Below are 7,247 nucleotides of genomic sequence, written 5' to 3'. Positions count from 1 at the left end.
CCTGCTGAATTCATCATTAATGTGAAATGCCTGGGCGTAGGTGATATTCAGAAGAGGTAGGATTCTTTTCTCAAAGGTGATTAGGAGCCCAGTATCAATGACTCAGTGGGACTCAAGTGTGAAAGCACACACGGACGGAGCATCCTAAATCCAAGTGACTAAGTCACTTCGAGGATGTAAGTTCCTTCGCTAAACCTTTTACACTGTGACACAATGTTATGCTTTACTAGTTACATGTCCCAGTTCTTAGGCTTCTAGCCTAATTTTTTTTTTTTTAAAAGGTAGTGAATTTGGCTACTCCTTGTTTTCAGGTGTGTAACCTGATACATCTCAAAGTGACTTGGTTCTCTGGGAAAAAAAAAGATAGTGCCGCTTCCAGCTAGAGAAGAGAAACACCCAGGATTTGCTGATCAAATTTTAAAGTATTCCTTGAGCCTCAAGGTCACGGGAGGGATTTTCAGAAGTGCTCAGCATTATTATACCTCATTTGAATTTTACCCTTCACTTCAAAGTTCGTGATGTTAGCCCAGTACGAGAGCTTATAAAAATCACACTGCATTGATTTAAATCTCACAGGCAGCGGTTATACTTTGCACTGACACCACAGGTGTAAATCAGGGGTGTGTTGCACTCTCAGGACTTGCTTCAGCAGTTCAGCCCAAGAACATCTCCTCTTCTGAGTAAGGTGCTAGATGTTCTTTCTGCGCTGGTTGCACTGTACAATTCCTTGTCATTCCTTGCCTTTTCCAGAAAGAACATTTTCTTGACCAGCTTTTCCCAAAAGTCGAGGACTACGTGGAGCTTAGCTACCTTTCCACACAGGCTGCTCTGTAATATGGGGACGGTACTAGAGCTTGGGTTCCCACAGTATTACGCTTCGTATGGCCATTTACATGGATGTAGAAGTCTATTTAGAGAGATTCAAAATGTTGTTCTTTCAAAACAAGCAAAAAAATCGACAGAGAACTATTTGTTTTAACTCTTTCCGGGGAAAATGAATATAAAAATCCCCTGTGGGGAATCATGCTTCCAAAAAGCAGCTCATTTACTTTACCAGGCACTGTAGAGTATGTGATATGCGAGAAGCAGCATACAAAAACTAAGTTTGGTTTATTTAGAATATTTATTTATTTAGAATAAAAAGGAATCGGGTAAAGAATGGAGCTGACTTTACCTTTTTGCCCCCAGGTAAAGAGTGTGTGCCTAGCATGTGATTTTGGGGGGATGAATGACAGAATTTAAGTCAATTCTTCATGACCATTCCTGACAAGAGAGAGAAATATATTGTTTATCCCTTTTACCTGAAGTTCTATGTTACACTTACTGATGCAGCTGTTTTTCATAAAAACAGCATGGGGCAGTGCTTCTGAGACTTGCAAATGTGCCAAAAGTTTTTATTTTAATAGATTTTTTGTTTCTTGCATTAGAATGTCTGCATTTTTCAGAAGTCCTTTTACCTGTGGGTATGACAGTGCAGGGAAGGACTTCCCAAGGACTGAAATGAAAACAAAAGCCCAGTTGATGTACATTACACTGTCATGTAACCCATTGGTAGTTTGTCAAATGCATAAAAATATTGGTAGCATTTTACATTTAAAGGGCCAAATCTTTCCTGCAGATGTAATCAGGCGTTTTCCATTGAAGTTAGTTAAGAGTTGTCTGCACACAGAATAGAATTTTGTCCTACCTTGAGATTCATAGTCTGCTTGGTAGGCCTGATACTGTGATCCAAACAGAAGGCTAAAATGAGATAGCTGAGAAAAATCAGGGGAAATAGAGAGATGGAAGGACAGGATGAAAGGCGGAACAGGAAAGCGCTTATAACGCAATAGGAGAACAAGGGATACTGTTATAACTAGAGAAACCCTTAGAGCTGATAACGGAAAAGAAACCATTTAATTGCAAACAATGGACTTGAGACTGCAAGACGAAGAGCTCCTGCCTCAAGGGAAAAGCCAGATTTTAAAGGTATATGGGCACCTAATACATTCTGAAAGCAAACAGACTGGTGCTTTGCAGGACGGGTCAGACTTCTAAAGCTGCTTGGGATCCAAGTCAGAGGTATAAATACTTTTACAAATCTGGTCTTCTGGGCCCTCAAACCTTTTGCTTTGAGGAAATCTGTGTTCCAGAACTGGGATGTGGCTGATACGAATGGCCACAAGCCAAATCCTGAATGCCTCGCTAGAGCAAGGAGAAGGAAATTTGCCCTTATAATGATGAGACAAAGACAGTGAAAAAACCTCAGTGTGTTCCACTGGCGATGCCAGTTTTGTAGAAGTAACTTTTAGAGACAGGCCAAAGTCAATATTGTTGGGTTTTGGTTGCACTCTAAAATTGCTGCATATCTGCTTTTAGATAATGACAATACCCTACAACAACATCCCATCTTCTGTTATATTGGTACTGTAAACTAGAGGTTTTGATTTGATCCTTCTCTCACAAAGAACGCCGTGAGAGTGCCTTTATATCTACTAGCCTCTAGACTCTTCGATGTAGGAAGGATCTTGTGCTTGTCCTGACTGATACTAAGAGTATTTCTGAGAAGTCAGTATGTGTAAATCATTTCTGTGGATGTGAAAAAAGCAAAGCAAGAAGATAAACATGTTCAGAAAAACCTTGGTACTTCTTTGAAGACTAGCAGTATTTTAGACTTCTTTCAAGTTGTGTTTTACATTTGGAATTATTACAAAGCAAAATGTGTCTGTTCTCTTTCTTTTACCCCCCCCATGGATGAAGGTGACTGGAAGTCTAAAAATCCTCATAACTGGAATATGGGCATAGGGAATCACACTTTTCTCCTTTTGCTATTCCAGCAAGCAATGGGAAGTTTGGGGTTATGATGATTTAACAACAGGAGCCATAGGTTGCAAGGCGTAAGGTTAATATCTATTGTAATTGGGTAACTGGGAATAAGAGTTGTGTGTGGCCCATTAAAGGGTGAAACAAGACAGGACAGCTGAGTATCGACAGGAGGAACCCTGTGAGGAAGGAGAGCTGGTAGTAGGTGTAACTTAGGGCATCCTAATATGATGCCTCAGCTGTATTATCAGAGGGATAAATAGTATACTGGTCTAGAAAAGGTCTTAGCAGGTTATCTTACCTCTCCCATTCCTCCAAGAGAGTATCAGACAAGACTCCTGTCCTCTCTGGAGGTTGGTTGTTTAACCTCTTCCTAAGAGATCTCCAATAGCAGCAATTCCAGCATCTCCAAAGGGAATGTGTACCAGCATTACCTACTTTTGCTTTTAGATATGTTTTTCATTAACATTTAGTCTGAACCTGCCTTGCTGCAATGTAAACCTAACCCTTCCTCTTCTCTCCCACTGGACAAGAAGAACCAGTTATTCCCTTCCTCTTTTTATATGTCTGAAGACTCTTAATATTTCTCTCCTCAGGCCTCCTGCCAGCCTAAGTAACTCCAAGCCTTCAACTCTTTCTTTGCAGGTTAAACATTCTCCAGGCCTTTGATTGCTCTTACTAATGTCCTCTGCTTTCTCTCCAACTCAGCCATGGGTTTCTTGAAGTGTGGGACTCAAAAGTGGGCATAGTTGTCCAGCTGAGGCTTTGCCAGTGCTGAGCAGAGCAGAAGGATCATTTCATGTCTCTTAATGACTTCACTCCTGTTTATGCATGTCAGCCCTTTTTGCGACAACCTGGCATTTTTGACTCTCATTCCACTTGCGATCCATTATAAACTCAAATCTGTTTCTTGCAGAGCCACTATCTAAGCAGTTAGTTCCTATCTCTGTATTTGTGAAGTTGATTATATCTGCCTAAATTTAATCTCTTAAAACCTGTTCATATGGAATCGCAGATTACTTTTTCAGACCATTTCTCCCATTTGTCACAGTCATTCTGAACTCTCATCCTGTCCTTCAATATATACGTTGCCCGCCGAACTTCAGATTATCTCCAAATGTAATACTCTCCATTATATCATATATTTCATAAATTACAATATTACATAGTCATTATCAACAGTGTGAGAAACCTGGTAAGCTGCTGATTTGCTGCCTCTCTTCCATTCTACCTTAGAGGAATAAATGTTATTTGGAGTCAAAGATTTTCTGGCAGGCGATGGGGAAGGGAGTAGGTGAAACGATTTGTCTGTATTGACAGAAGATCACTAGATGTCAGACCACCATTGGGAACATGCTGAAGTATCTTAAATGCTTGCCTCATCTGCAGGCACCTGATGCTGCCATGTCATTGTACTTCCAGAACCATCCGAGGGAGCAGGATCAGGTTGGATAAAGTATGTGAGTTGAGCAGCAGCTGGAGGGATTAAATTGAAAGGGTGTTGAAGACAAACCCAGAGATGACAGCAAGATGAGGAGGAAAGTTGCACACCAGGAATAATAGCTTGAGGAATTCCAGTTGAGTGGGGGTTGCCAAAGTTCAGCAGAGGTCTTTATCATGGTTGGTAGGGTAACCTCTTTTTTCCCACACTGAATCCCCAAAGGAGTTGAAATGCAGTCTGATGATGTTGCTGTCTAACAATGCGTCGTTAAGAGTTGGGGTCCTCTCAGCTTTCAAAAGCATGATGCGGAAGCAATCGAAGGAGAATAAGTTCTGCTCCTGTGACCCTGATTTTCCTCAAGTAGAAGAAGGCAAAGGAGGTAATTCCCTTTGAAACTGCATGGAAAGGCTAGCTTATCGGCCTGTGAAGAGTGAATGATTTGCAGCTCTGACAAAGGAATTGTGGGGGTCTAGGCAGTCCGGGTAATGAGACAGTGAGGATGTCAAAGACTTAGAAACGAACCCAGAGGGTCAGATCTCCTGCACATATTAGACATCAGCATTTCATTGTTCTTCATATCCCTTCCCTCTGGTAATCACAGGGAATTAATGAGTTTCTTGATTCATTTTGCCTCTCCCGAAGGTTTTTCCACCAAAGACAAGAGCTGGCTACATCTCCCAATCTCACTGAGATAGCCATTGTCTCTAATCCCCAGTTAGGTTGAGTTCGGGAAGAGGAGAAAGTTACTTGCATGAAATAATTCCAGTTCTCTAAAGCATTTTCTCAGTTAAGCTGGAGAGATGATCTTAAAAGGGGAAGGAGCATACTGCAGGGTGGAGCTATCCAGAAAATACAGGACAAACTACATGTCTTGGATAGATCAGCTAACCTTAAGCCTCCCAGTGTGGCTTCAAGCTCCGCTCTTCTTTTTTCTTATTGGATGGTTCCTAAGTTTTATTACCACTGGCCATTCCCATGTGCACAAAGAGCCCTTGCTCTCGCAGGGGGGTTGGTAGTGGCTTGTACAAAGATGAACCTGCATGGTACGTTGCCATTCACTTCAAGCACTTTCCCAGGGCAGCCTGTGTTGAGGAGCTGCTTCCTTCTTGTTCAGCTGCCCATGATCTTATTATCTTCAGACACTTTTACTTGCCAGTTTGGGAAGAGGAATTTGAAGTGCATGGAATTTGCCATAAACCCATTGATTGTCTTTACAAATCACCATCCAGCACTTTCTTCCTCCACACCTTTGCAGCACTCTTCGTAGGAAAGAGAGGGAGCATATTACACAAGGGTATGTGGGGACATGGATTTTCCAAGTTGATTGTAACAGAAATATGGCATTACCAAAAGCAATTAAGTGCCTTGTTCTCCTTTGTAGCTTTGCAAGTCATCTCCTGAATCAGTAATAGCATCTGATAAGGGAGGCACATCATCACCTCTTGTGGGATTTGAAGTGTGAGATTCGACTCTCAGGTGTTGGATTCCCAACTACCTGTGATTAGATGCATTAGAAGCAAGAACTTTTGGGTGTCTTGCGTTCTTGATACAATGATTGGTCCCGAGTCTCTGTATCCAGGACATGTTGTTACAAAAAGAGTCGCTTATTGGTCTTCTGTTGATACTGTACCCTGCGTTTTTACATAATCCTATAAGATCATAAGGTCATTCTGTCAAATACGTTTCTACAATAACTTTTTGCAGAAAAAGGGCCTGATTTAGAAACGCTTGTGCACATAAGTAACTTTATTACCGAGGACTATCAAATTGGTTCACATGTCTAAACATTTTCACAAGCAGAAATGTTTGTAAAATGGGACCCTTGGTCCTTATTCATCCAAGCAATATCATACAGACATGAACAAAACTTTTGGCAACAGAGAGGTTAGGTTACATTTCAATTTCACTGTAGAACACACACCTTTACTCCAGGACTGCAGAGTATTTCTGTGTGCGTGTGCAAAAGTCCCCCATCCAGGCTCTGAACATGATCTCCACTGTGAGGAGAAAGGAAGGGTACATTTTCTTCTGGAGGACTTCCAAAATTCCACAACTTCTGCGAGCAAGGATAATCTTTTCAGGGGGTCAACGAAAAAAATGTGTTTAATCACATGAGGCATGACATGGCTTCTTTAGTTTAGCACCGACCATGAGCTTCCGTGCTTAAGCAGACCACTCCACAAGGCTGCCAGACGCTCTACTTGGTCTCCCGTTCCCTTTGTGTTTTCGATCTAAACTGTAAGTGTCCCTTATGCGGATGCATAGGCGGAAGGGAAGCTCACTGAGCTCTCATGCCCTTCCAGCAAGCAGGATGACTTTTGCCACCATAATCTCCAAGTAAATTGCATAAAGCTGTTAACATTTTTACAGGTGACTGCATAACGTTATCGCATAAATGTATTTGACAGATTAATGTATTTTACACAACTTCCCTAGAAAACAATATAAGCAGTATCAATAAATGAAAAGCAGTGTACTTCATTATGTTTTATAATTTATAATTCATATTTATATTAAAATCTGTGACCCATCATAGCATTGTAGATGTATAAACCAACTTTTGAACGGCGGGCAGATGGAAACAAATTTCTAAACTTTTCCTGTGTTGGCATTTCACTGATGTGGGAAGCACAACGCAATAACCCTCGCCCCTTGCAGATAATGACATAAAATTGTACACTTCATGAAACTGTGCACTTCTTTGCAAGAAGTTAGGCTAACGGTAATTCCTGTTTTTATTCTGATGAACAAGTCACTGTTTATAATGCTGAGAAAAAGCCTTCTTGCTCTACCAGTGAAATATGCATTAAATCAAGCAGCATAATGTCAATGAATTAACAACTAATGGACAAAGAAATCATACTTGACTAGTTTAGGCAGTTTTAGTTGATTGCCCAATTCTGAACTCATAGAGTTTTGCACTGATACAACCAGAGGTTACAAAGGTAACACTCCCTATTTACAAAAACCTTCCGGCTTCCCTTTTCCAAAAGTTAGTTCAACT

The sequence above is a fragment of the Egretta garzetta genome, unplaced genomic scaffold, assembly GCF_000687185.1.
Source record: "Egretta garzetta isolate BGI_Z169 unplaced genomic scaffold, ASM68718v1 scaffold81, whole genome shotgun sequence".
NCBI classification, from domain to species: domain Eukaryota; kingdom Metazoa; phylum Chordata; class Aves; order Pelecaniformes; family Ardeidae; genus Egretta; species Egretta garzetta.
Note: the sequence above shows the minus strand (reverse complement) of the source record.